This window comes from Papio anubis, chromosome 2 (genome assembly GCF_008728515.1).
Source record: "Papio anubis isolate 15944 chromosome 2, Panubis1.0, whole genome shotgun sequence".
NCBI lineage: Eukaryota > Metazoa > Chordata > Mammalia > Primates > Cercopithecidae > Papio > Papio anubis.
In genome coordinates this window covers 2,314,957-2,330,498 of record NC_044977.1, presented here as the reverse complement: position 1 = coordinate 2,330,498, position 15,542 = coordinate 2,314,957, and positions in this window count along the sequence as shown.

Sequence of the window (15,542 nt, the reverse complement as noted above, 5' to 3'; positions counted from 1 at the left end):
AATTTCAGTTGATGCTGAAAGAGCATTTGATCAACTTCAACATCCCTTCATGATAAAAAAAATACCAATCCCCAAATAACTGGATATAGAAGGACCATACATCAACATAATAAAAGCTGTATATGATAGACACACAGCTAGTATCATACTGAGTGGGGAAAAACGGAAAGCCTTTCCTCTAAGACCTGGAACATTACAAGGATACCTACTGTCACCGCTGTTATGCAACATGATACTAGAAATCCTAGCTAGAGCAATCACACAGGAGAAAGATAGAAAGGGCATCGAAATCAAAATGAAAGAAGTCAAATTATCCTTCTTTTCTGATGATATATTCTTATATTTGTAAAAACCAAAAACTACACAAGGAAACTATTAGAACTGATAATCAAATTCAGTAAAGTTGCAGGATACAAAATAAACATACAAAAATCAGTAGCATTTCTACATATCAGCAGTGAAATATGTGCAAAAGAAATTTAAAAAGTAATGTCATTAAGAATAGCGAAGCATAAATACCTAGGAATAAGTCAAAAAAGTGAGATATTTCTAATAATGAAAACCATAAAACATTGGTGAAAGAAATTGAAGATGATACAAAACATGAAAAAATGCACCATGTTCATGGATTGAAAGAATCAATGTTGTTAAAATGTCCACACTACCCAAAGCAATCTACAGATTGAATGCAATCTCTAACAGAATACTATTGACATTCTTCACATAAGAAAAAACAAATGCTAAACTTTATATGGAACCACAAAAGACCCAGAATAACCAAAGCTATCTTAAGTAAAAAGAACAAAACTGGAGAAATCACATTACCTGACCTCAAATTATACCACAGAGCTAATAGTAAGCAAAACAGCATGTTATTGTCTTAAAAACAGACTCATACACCAATGGAACAGAATAAAGAACCCCAAAACAAACCCACACACCTACAGTGAACATATTTTTGACAAAGGTGTCAGGAACATACACTGGGAGCAAGACAACCTCTTTTAATAAAACTGGATAATAAAACTGGAAAAACTGATAGCCATATACAAAATAATAAAACTAGACCCTCATCTCTCACCATATACAAAAATCAAATTAAAATAGTTTAAATACTTAAATCTAAGACCTCAAACTATAAATTTAGTATAAGAAAACTTTGGGGGAAATTTTCAGGACATTGGTCTGGGCAAAGACTTCTTGAGCAATATCGCACCAGCACAGACAAAACAAACATGGACAAATGGAATAACATCAAATTTAAAAGCTTCTGTACAGCCAAGGATACAATCAACAAAGTGAAGGGACAACTCACAGAATGGGTGAAAGTATTTGCAAACTACTCCTCTGAAAAGGGATTACTAACCAGAATAAATAAGAGGCTCAAACAACTGTCTAGGGAAAAAAAAGATCTGATATTTCAATCAAAAAAATGGGCAAAAGATTTGAATAAACATTTTTCAAAAGAAGACATACAAATGGCAAAGAGGCACACAAAATGGTGCTCAACATCAGAAAATGCAAATTAGAACTGCAATAAGACATCATCTCACCCAGTTAAAATGGCTTATATCCAAAAGACAGGCAATAGCAAATGTGGGTGAAGAGAAAAGGGAACACTTGCACACTGTTGGTGAGAATATAAATTAGTGTAATCACTATGGAAAACAGTTTGGTGGTTCCTCCAACAACTAAAAATTGAGCTACTATATGCTCCAGCAACCCCACTGCTGGGTATATATCAAAGGAAATGAAATCAGTACATCAAAGAGATATCTGAACTCTGATCATTGTTGCAGCATTGTTTGCAATAGCTAAGATTTGGAAGCAACCTAAGTGTCCATCAGCAGATGAATGGATATAGAAAATGTGGTACATATACACAATACAGTACTATTCAGTCATATAGGAGAATGAGATCCAGTCATTTTCAACAACATGGATGGAAATAAAGGTCATTAGATTAAGTGAAATAAGTCAGGCACATAAAGACAAACATTGCATGTTCTCATTTATTTGTAGGATCTAAAAATCAAATCAATTGAACTTATGGAGATAATAGAAGGATAATTATCAGAGGCTGTGAAAGTTAGTGGGGGGTTGTGGCGGAGAGGGGATGGTTAAGAGGTACCAAAACAAAACAAAAACAAACAAACAAACAAAAAACAGAAAAAAATGGAAAAAGACCTTCTATGTGATAACACAATAGGGTGACTATTGTAAATAATAACTTAATTGTATGTTTTAAAATAATCGAAGTAATGTAATTGAATTGTTTATAACTCAAAGAATAAACGCTTGAGGGTATAAGTACCTCATTATCCATTATTTGCTTACTTCACATTGCATGCCTGTATGAAAACATCTCATACACCCCATAAATATATGTATCTACTATGTATCCACTAAATTTTTAATAAATAATAGAAAAAAATTTAAAAATGTATTTAAAAAATTTTCCTGGCCCCTGGCTTATACCTCAGTTCTTTAGTTTTATGTCTTGGAATAAATATTTTCTGCCTTACCCAACTTTGGCTTCGGATTAGTTTTCAGAAGACCTCTATTCTGCACATGATATGGTTTGGCTCTGTGTCCCCACCCAAATTTCACCTTCAATTGTAACAATCCCTATGTATCAAGTGTGGGACCGGGAGGATTGAATCATGGGGGCAGTTTCCCCTATACTGTTCTTGTGACAGTGAGTGAGTTCTCACAAGATCTGATGGTTTTATAAGGGGCTTCACCCTTCAGTTGGCTCTCACTTCTCTTGCCTGCCACCATGTAAGATGTGCCTTTGCTCTTCCTTCACCTACAACCATGATTGTGAGGTCTCCCCAACCATGTTGAATTGTGAGTCAATTAAACCTCTTTCCTTTACAAATTACCCATTCTCAGGTATGTTTTTATTAGCAGCATGAGAATGAAGTAATACAGCCCAGGATACACTTATCGTCTCCTAAGATATTTAAATAAAATCTAAGGTTTATATTCAGTTCAGGCATCTGATCCAGTTTGCTGCCTAATACAATACCCTTGTCAACATCTTGTTTCCTAAATCTTGTGACCTGATTCAGCTATGATATATTCTATTGGTTCTTGATATTGATATTCTTCTCTGTCAGCTTCTGAAACCTGGATGCCCTTTGGACTATCTGAAAAGGAATCTAATAGCTTGTCAAGGGAAACTGACCAGACCACAAGGTCAGACTGAGATATAATTAGCACAAAATAAATAGTTTTGTCTTAATTATCTGAGGAGGTCAATGTTCCTTGCCTATTATGTGTATCCTGTTGTCTCTGCTTATTTCAGTTTTAGAGTCATGTTTATTCTATTAACCTACTACACGTTTAAATACTGCAGATTTATATACTACTGTTTGTGCTTTCTAGCTTTGCCTCATTAAAAATATATCTTATTTCCTATATACATATAATTTTTCTTTCTTTGCTCATTTGTTTCTTTAAGAATATTAATTTTACAATAAAGATAACTAAAAAGAGTGTCTCATTTTAATTATATTTACATAATACAAAAATTTTAAAAATCTTTGGTCACAAAATGTGATACCAAAAATGTATAATATACCTAAATAGTTGAAGATTTAATTGTAATAGAAAGCAGAGAGAGGATTTGAGAGGATTTAAATGATATAAGTGTTCTTGATCTATATGACATTATTCTGAATTAATTTCTTGATTTATTTTGATTTATACAAATTGTCCAAACAAGAAATATTTGAGAGATCAAGAAACATGGGAATAAATTTTGAGTAGTTTTTTACTTAAAGCTACACCTTCACAGAGAATACTAATTATTCATTAATGTAGATGTGTTTTGATATAACTTCTTACAAACTTGAAGTCGTTCTTAATAGGAAAATCTATAGTTTTCATCCATATAAAAAACTGTCAACATTTTAATATTATTAGGAATATCATATCACTATAAAGATGTCTTATACAGAGAATGTTCTCTAAAATATTTCATCAAATTTGAATGCTTCACAAGCTTTTACATTAGCCATTCATTATGAATTGTGTTCTGTAATTAAATTAAATGCTTTTTGTTAATTGCTGAATCTGTATCTTAATTTTTATCTCATGAAATAAAGATATTTTATTGCTTTAGATTTCTGTTAATAATATTTCAAATAAAATTCAAAAGATAAGTGTCTACTGTAGGAAATCTAAATTCATTTAAGAAAAAAATGAGATTCATTTATTATACTACTACTCATTGATTATAACTTTTAACATAGTAGCATATTTTTCATGTTTTTAATATTTAACATAATTAATATTTTACTTTGTAAAAAAATTACATTTTTACACTTTTTCAGTAGATGAACTTTTGAACCAGTGTTTTAATTTCCCACTGGGATTTTGATTGCAAAGACATTTAATTTAAAAGTTAATTTGGGGAGAAATGATATCCTTACACTGTTGATTCTTCCCTTTCTAGAACAGGTTATATCTTTCCACTTTTTTCAGATCCTTTTTATAGATCTATATATTAATAATAACAATTGTTATATAGTAAAACATGTCTTTTTGTAGATTAAAAATATATTCTACTTTACTGATATTAGAAGTTTACTGCCCTATTTCCACAGCCCACACACATTTCCTAGGTGGATTCATTGATTTCTTTTTGTTGGATGTGTTGTTGTTATACTGTTTGTATTAGTTTGTTTTCACATTGCTATAAAGAAATACCCAAGACTGGGCAATTCATAAAGGAAAGAGGTTAAGTGACTCACCGTTCCACATGGCTGGGGAGGCCTCAGGAAACTTACAATCATGGTAGAAGATGGAGGAGAAGCTAGGACATTCTTTATATGGTGGCAGGAGAGAGAAGAAGAGCAAGAGAGACCAGGGAAAACTGCCTTATAAAACCATCAGATTTCATGAGAACTCACCGTCGTGAGAACAACATGAGGGGAAACCACTGCCATGATCCAGTCACCTCCCTCCCTAGACACATGGAGACCAGAGACCACAGTTCGAAATGAGATTTGAGTGGGGACACGAAGCCAAACCATATTAGTATTCTTATCTAGATACCTACGTTTACTTCCTAATTTGTCTTGTTATGTATTTTTTTAGTTGATTGAGTTGAAAATCATATTACATAAAAAGCATATTTTCATCTCAATCCTTACAAATTTTAGGACTATTTTAAATTATTGATATAAGCGGTGATGTTGAAAAAACAATGTTGAAAAGTAGAAGTAATAGCAGACATCTTTGTTTTATTCTAAGCTTTTAAATATTAGAAATTAGGGAATGTTAGAAAATATTTAAAATATTAAGAAATATCTGTAATATTTTTACGGGGATATTTATCATATTCAGGAAAATTTTTTTCTATTTGTAGATTACTAAGAAAACTTTTTATTAGGTAATGGGCATTGAATACTTAAAATGAACATGTCTGGAAATATAAGGGAGATGATTTCTCCTTTATATTCTTATTCATAAATATTTATATATGAAGTCTAGAGAAATGTATATTTAAATGTATATGTAAATGTATATTTTTAAAACGTATATTTTTAATGACTCTTAAATTTCTACGTAGATCTATTGGTTATAATGTGCAATTTTTCTAATATATTTTTAGGTTTGGTTTGTGAATTAGTTAAAATACTTTAGGCTGACAGTATCTACAAATTGATTCAAACAAAACAAGAAGTTCAAGTAGGACCTGCTAAAAATTAGGTGAGTTAAGTGCTAAACAACGTTGTTAAGAACTCAATTTATTTTCATCGCTTGTTGTGCCCTGCTCAATGTTGTAAATACCATTGTTAATAGCGAAATTCTGTTCTATTCCATGAATGACCAGAATTATTTAACCATTACCTTTGTATTCTACATTTAGATTATTTCTAACTATTTGTACTTATCAATTACATTAAGCAAAATAAATGTGGACTTGTCTTCTTTACATTGTGTTTCTTTTTCTTCAAGTTAGACTCAAAGAAGTGAAAGTGCAGAATCAAAAGACATTAGCAATTTAAGGCTCTAGTCTAGAAATAGTCTCGTACCTTGTAAGCAGCTGGGGTATGAGAATTCCTGTCCCACTGCTTGCTGTGTATCATCACCAGAATTGAGTGTTACTAAAAAGCAAAAGAAAAAAAAAACTGTGGTTATAAGAATATGTATATGTGTATGCTAACATATAATTTCCACGAGTTTGACATCATGCTCATTCTGCCTAATTTATCTAATAGCACTTAGTTTGGTTCAAATATTTCATCCATTTTTATTATTTAGGGATAAATAATTTTGGTGAACAGGGAGTTTCAATTTTTTTGGTTACTCACATTCTCATGCCTCAATTCTCCTTTGATTTTTCTTTTGTCGTAAGGACAAAAATATTAATGTACAAGTATAAACAGCCCTTTCCACCTTCTAAAACAGTGACCCTAAAATTTTATGTGTGAAAGACTGGACAGGAAGAAAAGGAATGAAAGTGCCACAAACTGAAAGAAGCAAAAGAGTGCTCAGTTCGTCTGATGGGAGAGACAAAGCAATGGAAAACACATAAAGGCTGAGGCTGGCTGAGAAAAACAAGGAGGAACATAAAGAGTATTTTTAGGGATTATGATTCCTTCATGATATTTGACAAATGTAAGTAAGGGATTTGATTTATGTTGAAATTATTTTTGATTGCATGGATTATGTTTTATGGTCCACAGTGCCTCTATGACACAGAACCACATCATTTTTTTGCTAAACCTTTTCATACACATTTTGATTATGCCCAGCATGGCCATTACTAAATCCAAGATAGCAAGTCAGGTTTTTCAGCATTTTAATATTTACTCTTCTGCTGCTCACTTCTTTCTCATTTCTTATCTATAATGAAAATGCTTCTTTAAATTCCCCATCAGGCAGGACAAAGAAGCATCTGCTGAGCACCAAACATATGTGAACTATTGTGCTAGTCTCCTGATGAGGGGATATCAGGAATGTACTTAGAGTCGTGGAGGGGACAGAATCACAGCTGTAGAAAGCATAGCTATTTGCATATCCTGAATCTATTCCGCACTTTCTCCTTCCTAATAGAACCTCAATTTGCTAAGATGTTGGTGACAAACTAATCAGCCCATTTTTTTTTGGAGAAGCTGGGTGGTTCCTGATATGTTTTAATCAAGCATAGGCCATTTTCCAGATTATTAAAATTCTGGCTATTCAACCTATGGCAAGGGCCACATTCTCTGAGGAAGGAAGAGACTTCTTTCTACTGGATGTTACTAAGAATGCATATTCTTGGTTGCTGCTGAGATCCTTTATATGATCCCAAGTGTAACTAGCCTTAAAATGAAGCCAACAATGTGAACAGCAGAGCAAAGGGATGGAGAGAACTGAAGTCCCTGATGACATCATTAAGCTAGTGAATCAGCAATCCATGACATCCGTCTTCTTCTTTACTTCCTGTTAAGGAAGCTAATGATTTTTAATACATTTTGAGCTGGAGATTCTGTTTGTTACATAAAAGCCTCCCCACTGACATGGCAGTTAAAATTTAAACAAAATTTCCGATAATCCTTACAGTATTTCCACCTGGAAGCCTTTATTTACTGCTGTGTAGATATATACTTTCTGGGGTGCATTATTATTTTTAGTGCAAAGGAAAAGGTTAATTTTCTTTCCAAACATACTTGTTTTTGATTTAATAATTAATACTTCTTTGCAAACCTACTGACATCTCCCTCTCCTCTCCCTTTCCTCCAATTAAACGCTATGGTTTGAAAATAAAACATAGCCTAAACATTTATGTGAGCAGATTTGAGAGACAACTCTCTTCAGCCCTTAATGAAACTTTAATATTGACTCTTGATAAATTGAAATTCCCTAATACTATGAAATATACTAGTGTATTTTTCAATAGTCAACTAATTTGGTAGAAAATTTTATTTTAATGTCTGTGCAACTAACTGGTTGCTGTGAGTCAATTTATGTGATCTAAAGGTTTAAGAGGCCATGTTTTTATGTTAATTATTTATTATGATCATCGGTGATTAAAAATTTCTCAGAGTTTTCAATATCCCTTATTGTTAATTTTTATAATAAAATACTAAAATAAAAGGTTCTGGTGAGGAGATCAACTTGATGAATCACCAATAAGGAACAACAGAATAAAGACTAGTTTCTATTTTGCAAAATAAAATTCAAAATTGCAAGATGCCTTAGTCTGAAAGAGATTAATTGTTTTTATGCAGCAGATAAAACATGTGAAGAGCCAACTAAAACCTTCAACTATGTACAATTAAATATTAGTCAATTTACTTCACTGTTTATAACTTTGGTTCCACCCTGATGCTCCTCCAGTAGGAATTTGCATCAGGAATGAAGGCACGTGGGCCGGAGGAAAGGCAGAACTATATATTAGAATAAGAATTATATTTAGATATCAGGCACTTGTTAAGATTACCTGATAATAAACATGGATTTCAGTTGAGTAAGCTCTAAGTTTTATTCTTTTCTAGAACATGAAGAAGGCATAAATGATGAAGATACTGGTTTTACACACTCACAGGGTAATCCAGAAGGAAAATGGAAGATAATAATAAATAATTTGATTGGGCAAACAAAATCTTTCTGTATTGCGGTACAATGAACAAGCAGAGATGATACAGAAATGTTTAGTCTGGTTATGGGCTGAGTCGCCATAACATTATCCGATATAAATAAATACATTGATAAATAGAAAAAAACATTTGTTTGTGCATGTTTTCAACATCCTCATGAAAAACGCGACTTCATAGATTTTGTATATTGAGCAGAGATGTTTCCAGTGGAAAAGTCAAGGCCAATGCCTTGTCTCTCATGTTTGCTTTGTGTGCTCAGTACCTAGAACAATGTATGGAACATTGTAAGTACTCCATATGCTAGAGTATGTGAGTAAACATTAATATATGAAAAAGGGTTATATATGATGATCTGAAGTCCTTTTCAGCTGTAACACCTTTATTGATGACATTCATAAGGACAATACCTTGCTCTGGATATTTGCTTATATTGGCAATCAAAATATGTTTAAGAAAGTAAAACACAACAATAAGTTGTAATCATAGCAAAACACAGGATTTTGGCACAGATTTAATAGAGGCTTCCAACATGCGTAATGCCTAATGGTCCCTGTAACTCTATTGTGTTCAATCAAAGGAAGTATATAATATTTACTAAAAAACCTTTAAATTCACCTGATTTTATTTTGAAAATAATTTGCATATTTGATTATTAGATGTGATTTTCTGCACAGCTCACAATTAATGTCAGAATGTTGCTGCTGATCTTCATATTTTCATAATATGCACAACAGTGCAGCCCAGTTTTTTCTTTGTAAATGTGAGATCTAACACCACGAACTTCATTTGTATTAGTATGATTCATGATTTTGTTTTAGTGCCTGACAATGACTTGGTTTTACTAGTCTTTACCTAAAGAGTTGATGGTTCTTAAATTGTAATCCAAATGTTTTGACCTTGCTATCATTGCAAGAAGGTATAAAACGAATTCAGTCCTCAATTTTCTGATTCATTTACTCATCAAACTATCTTATTAAAGCCACTTCATATTCAGGAAAATTCTTAGCAAATTATTTCCAGCTTATTTCAGAGTCCCAGGAAGTTGACACTTACTAACCCAACTTAAATCCCTGTAGATTCTCCTCAGTGTATAATTCAGAGCTCACACAGATTTTATGTTGCTACAATTATTGGGGAGTTGGGCCTCCAGATCCTCCGTGAAGCATTTATTGTAGGCAATTCAATCCAAATTTTGTCAGCTATTCACTTTCAATAATCCATTTCTCCCTATGTTTAGGGAATGATTTTTATTCTCTTTTGGTTTCTCAAATTATGTTGTCTAATATATTTTTGAATCTTATTCAAAGTATATGGTTTCTTTAAAATTCAGTATAATTTACATTTCTTAATTTTATTTTTGTTACAAGTAAACTTACCTCTTTTCTTCACAAAACAGTAGTGCTCTAGTCTTTTTATCACTTTTTTCCTTAAAAAGAGAAATAATTTAGGCCTTGATTTGTCCAACAGAAATAAAATAATAATTTCAGGGAGACCAACCAAGAAAAATAGTAACTATACACACGAAGGAATCTGATTTAACTAGTGCCAGGGGCAAAAAAATAAAGGTCACTTGGCAACACGTTAAATTCAAATTGAAAATCATACGATGAAAATAAATGAAAGAAAATAAAAAAACATATTCTGGGTCATTGGACTAAGATGACCTGGAAAGGGGTGAAAGTATACATGTGTGTACAGAGAATTGAAAGCATAATTTTATGAACTGGAAATCTATAGGATTTTTATGTAAATTTGTTAGGAAAGATGAGGAGAGGGATGAAATAAGACAACCATAATTTACCAGAGTATTATGGGCGAGCAAGGTCATAGTTTTTCCCAAACTGATTGCAAACAGATCGTATAAGCTCTAACTATGTAGTGGCTAGCCAGTAGTATCAGAAACTGCCAGCAGTAAAAAGAATAGAATATACTTTCTTGAAAATTTTATTTTCTTGAAATGTTTTGGGGATATAGCAATTTTTAAAGAAACCAAAACAGTGTAATGTTAAGTAAGACAGAAATTCAGATGTATTTGTGATTGTTGGAGTGACCTTGTTTTTGATCATATGCCAGCGAGCATACTTCAGGGTCTGGAGTATGGGGAATTTCCACAGAGGCACAAGCCTGAAATTTATTTTGTAACAGAATTGGGGTGGTGGGTTCTCTTTCTCTTCTATCCACTTCTCAGTTCATTCCTTGCCCCCACTTTATTGTATATTTACATAAAATGAATGTGCTGATTTTAGATGTGCAGTTTTGAGTTTGGACAAATGTATACATCCATTTAACCAACACTCCTATCAAAAACAAAACATTTCTATGACTCTAGAATGTTCTTTCGTACTTACTTTTTGTTAATCTCCTTTTCTGCTTCTGTTCAAACTTCCTGTTCTGCTTTCTACTTCTATTCATGTATTTTTCCTTTTTCTGAATTGCATATAATTGGAATTATACGGCATGTATATATGGTATGTATATTTTTCCTTTTCCTGAATTGTATATAATTGGATGTATATGGTATGAATATTGTGTCAGGCTTCTTTTGCTCAGTATGGTGTTATAAAGTTCATCCAGGTATATCTCTTTTTTAATCACTGAGTAGTATTTCATTATATGATTATAACAAATTAGTTTATCCAATGTCCAGTGTCCAATTATCATTCATAATGGATATTGGGGTTGTTTTCAGTTTGCTGTAATTGTTATGAACATTAGTATTGATATACACGTCTCCTTTGACAACCCTCATTGTTTAATATACTTTTTTATTATACTTTAAGTTCTGGGATACATGTGCAGAACGTGCAGGTTTGTTACATACGTATACACGTCATGGTGGTTTGCTGCACCAATCAACCCATAATCTACATAAAGTATTTCTCCTAATGCTATCACTCCCCTAGCCCCCCACCCTCCTACAGGCCCTAGTGTGTGATGTTCCCCTCCCTGTGTCCATATATTCTCATTGTTCAACTTCCAATTATGAGTGAGAACATGTAGTGTTTGGTTTTCTGTTCCTGTGTTAGTTTGCTGAGAATGATGGTTTCCAGGTTCATCCATGTCCCTGCAAAGGACATGAACTCATCCGTTTTTTTATGGCTGCATGGTATTCTATGGTGTATATGTGCCACATTTTCTTTATTCAGTCTATCATTGATGGGCATTTGGGTTGGTTCCAAGTCTTTGCTATTGTGAATAGTGCTGCAATAAATATATGTGTGCATGTGTCTTTATAGTAGATGATTTATAATCTTTTGGGTATATACCAAGTAATGGGATTGCTGGATCAAATGGTATTTCTGGTTCTAGATCCTTGAGGAATATCCACACTGTCTTCCACAATGGTTAAACTAATTTATACTCCCACCAACAGTGTAAAAGTGTTTCTATTTCTCCACATTCTCTACAGCATCTGTTGTTTCCTGACCTTTCAATGATCGCCATTCTAACTGGCATGAGATGGTATCTCATTCTGGTTTTGATTTGCATTTCTCTAATGACCAGCGATTATGAGCTTTTTTTCATATGTTTATTGGCCGCATAAATGTCTTCTTTTGAGAAATGTCTGTTCATATTCTTTGCCCACATTTGATGGGGTTGTTTTTTCTTCTAATTTTTTTTTTGTGTGTAATTTCTGGTAAATTTGTTTATGTTACTTGTAGATTCTGGATATTAGCCCTTTGTCAGATGGATAGATTGCAAACATTTTCTCCTATTCTATAGTTTGCCTGTTCACTTTGATGATAGTTTCTTTTGCTGTGCAGAAGCTCTTTCGTTTAATTAGATCCCATTTGTCAATTTTGGCTTTTGTTGCCATTGCTTTTGGTGTTTTAGTCATGAAGTCTTTGCCCATGCCTATGTCCTGAATGGTATTGCCTTGGTTTTCTTCTAGGGTTTTTATGGTTTTAGGTCTTACATTTAAGTCTTTAATCCATCTTGAGTTAATTTTTGTATAAAGTGTAAGGAAGCAGTCCAGTTTTCTGCATATGGCTAGCCAGTTTTCCCAGCACCATTTATTAAATAGGGAATCCTTTCCCCATTGCTTGTGTTTGTCAGGTTTGTCAAAGATTAGAAGGTTGTAGATGTGTGGCATTATTTCTGAGGCCTCTGTTCTGTTCCGTCGGTCTATATATTTGTACCAGTACCATGCTGTTTTGGTTACTGTAGCCTTGTAGTATAGTTTGAAGTCAGATAGTGTGATGCTTCCAGCTTTGTTCTTTTTGCTTAGGATTGTCTTCACTATGTGCACTGTTTTTTGATTCCATATGATATTTAAAGTAGTTTTTTTCTAATTCCGTGAAGAGAGTAAATGGTAGCTTGATGGGGATAGCATTGAATCTATAATTTACTTTGGGCAGTGTGGCCATTTTCATGATATTGATTCATCCTATCCATGAGCATGGAATGTTTTTCCATTTGTTTGTGTCCTCTCTTATTTCCTTGAGCAGTGGTTTGCCGTTCTCCTTGAAGAGGTCCTTCACATCCCTTTAAGTTGTATTCCTAGGTATTTATTCTCTTTGTAGCAATTGTGAATGGGAGTTCACTCGTGTTGTTAGCTTTGATATGTTCATTATGTTGTGCTTGCTGGGTTTCTCCAGATAAAGTTATTTTTCACTTTGTAATTGATAATACACTTTGAAGAAATACTTTACAATACTTTACTTTAATGTAGTGTTTTCCCTAGGTGATTTTCTATTTCTTTCATTTCTTCTACATTTTAAAAAATTTGAATTCATCTCTAATGAAGAGCTGTTTCTTCTCTAAAATTATGTATTCATTTTAATTATTTACATTGGTATGGAGTCGCAAATATGGTGGGATGCTGAAAATTCACTCCTCTTCAAAAACAGATATCCATGTCCTCATGAGTGTGCATTAGTAATGGTTTTACAGACAGAGCACCAATAGGAAATTACACACACACACACACACACACACACAGAGACACATGCACACACAGAATCTTTTATTGATTCACATGATATATTATAAGGTATTTGCTTACATGATTATGGACACTGAGAGATCCCATGATATGCCATCTACAAGGTAGAAGCCCAGTAAAGCTGGAGGTATCATTCAAAGGCCCGAAACCTGGAGCTCCAAGGACAGGAGAAGATTGACGTCCCATCTCAGCAAGATAGGCAGAGTTAACATAACTTCCTCCACCTTTATTTTCTAGTCAGGCCAGTAACGAATTCAGTGATGCCCACCCGTACTGGAGAGGGCCTTATGTTTACTTAGTCTACCAGTTCAATGCCTGACGATCATTTTCAGAAACACCCCCCAGACAAACCCAGAAATAATGTTTAACCAGCTTTCTGGAAATCCTGTGACTCAGACAAGTTGACACATAAAAATAAACTATCACACCCTGCAGGCGAATGATATCTTACATGGCCAAAATACAGGATTACAGTAAGGACATTGAGATGACCAATTATCCAGGATAATTCTTACAAGAGAGAGAGGAAGTGAGAGATTTCACACTCGCAGGAGAGAAGGCAATGTGAAGACAGACCATACCGATGTGTTCTCACTGCTCCCAGAAAGCACTACTGCCTAATACTTCTCAACAGAGTTAGAATATATGTATACTAACCCATGCATAGCTATAGATCTATTTTTTCTGTGTGTGTTTTTGTTGAAAATAAACCAAGAGTTCATATTTACATCTCTGATATCAATCCCACACTGTAGAGATAATATGAGCTTTCATTTTCTTTTCTCTTTTTTCCTTTTTTTGAGACAAGATCCTGCTCTGTCACCCAGGCTGTAGTGCAGTGGCATGTACATGGCTCACTACAGCCTCAACATTCCCGGCTTAAGTGATCCTCTCCCCTCAGTTTCCCAGGCAGCTGGGACCACAGGCATGCACCACCACGTCTGACTAATTTTTTAAAATGTTGTAAGGATGTTGTCCTGCCGTGTTGCCCAGGTTGGTCTCAAACTTCTGAGCTCAAGCAATCTTCCTCTCTTGGCCTCCCAAAGTGCTGCAATTACAGGCAAGAGCCACCGTGTACTGCTGGGCCTTCATTTTTTGCAGTAGATTTACCTATGAGTTCAATCCTGTTATATATATCAGGCAGTTAGATAATTGTTAAACCTTATCTCTGTAAGGTTTACTAACCTGACTACAATATTTCACATAGTTCTTTTTCCTTTTTGTTTTTTTAGTCTTCCATCTTTCCAACAAAAATGTTTATTTTCCCCAAAAATTACTTAAATTATTTTCTTTTCCATCCTCTTCAGTGTGAAAATATTATTATGTTATTAATTTCTAATATAATTAGGTCCATTGTTTACTGTTCATATCCTGCAACCTGGCCAACTCTGGTTTCTTTCAATTATTTGTTATTATGGACATGTGAAAAATTACTGAAGTCTAAGAGTTAAACACAAACAAAGAAGTGTACTTATAGAAGTGTGGTTTCTACTGCATCCCTACTACCATATTCCTATTTCCCCCTGCTTTCTACTCCATTCTCTGCCACCCTCTATAGGGAACAAATTTCTTGATCTTCCGGTTTGTGCTTCTTGTATTTATTTTGCATAAATTCGAAGATCAATGTGTATTAGTCTGTTCTCATGCTGTTATGAAGAAATACTTGAGATTGAGTAATTTATAAAGAAAAGGGGTTTAATTGACTCACAGTTCTGCAAGGCTGTGGAGGCCTCAGGAAACTTGAAATCCTGAGGGATGGTGGAAGAGTAAGCAAACATATCCTTCATATGACAGCAGGAGAGAGAAGTGCTGAGCAAAGAGGAAAAAGCCCCTTATAAAACCATTAGATCTTGTGAGAACTCACTATCATGGGAACAGCAGGGGGGTAACCATTCCCATGATTCAATTACCTCTCACAGGTCCTTCCCATGACGTGGGGATTATGGGAACTATAATTCAAGATGATATTTGGATAGGGACACAGCCAAACTATAACCTAT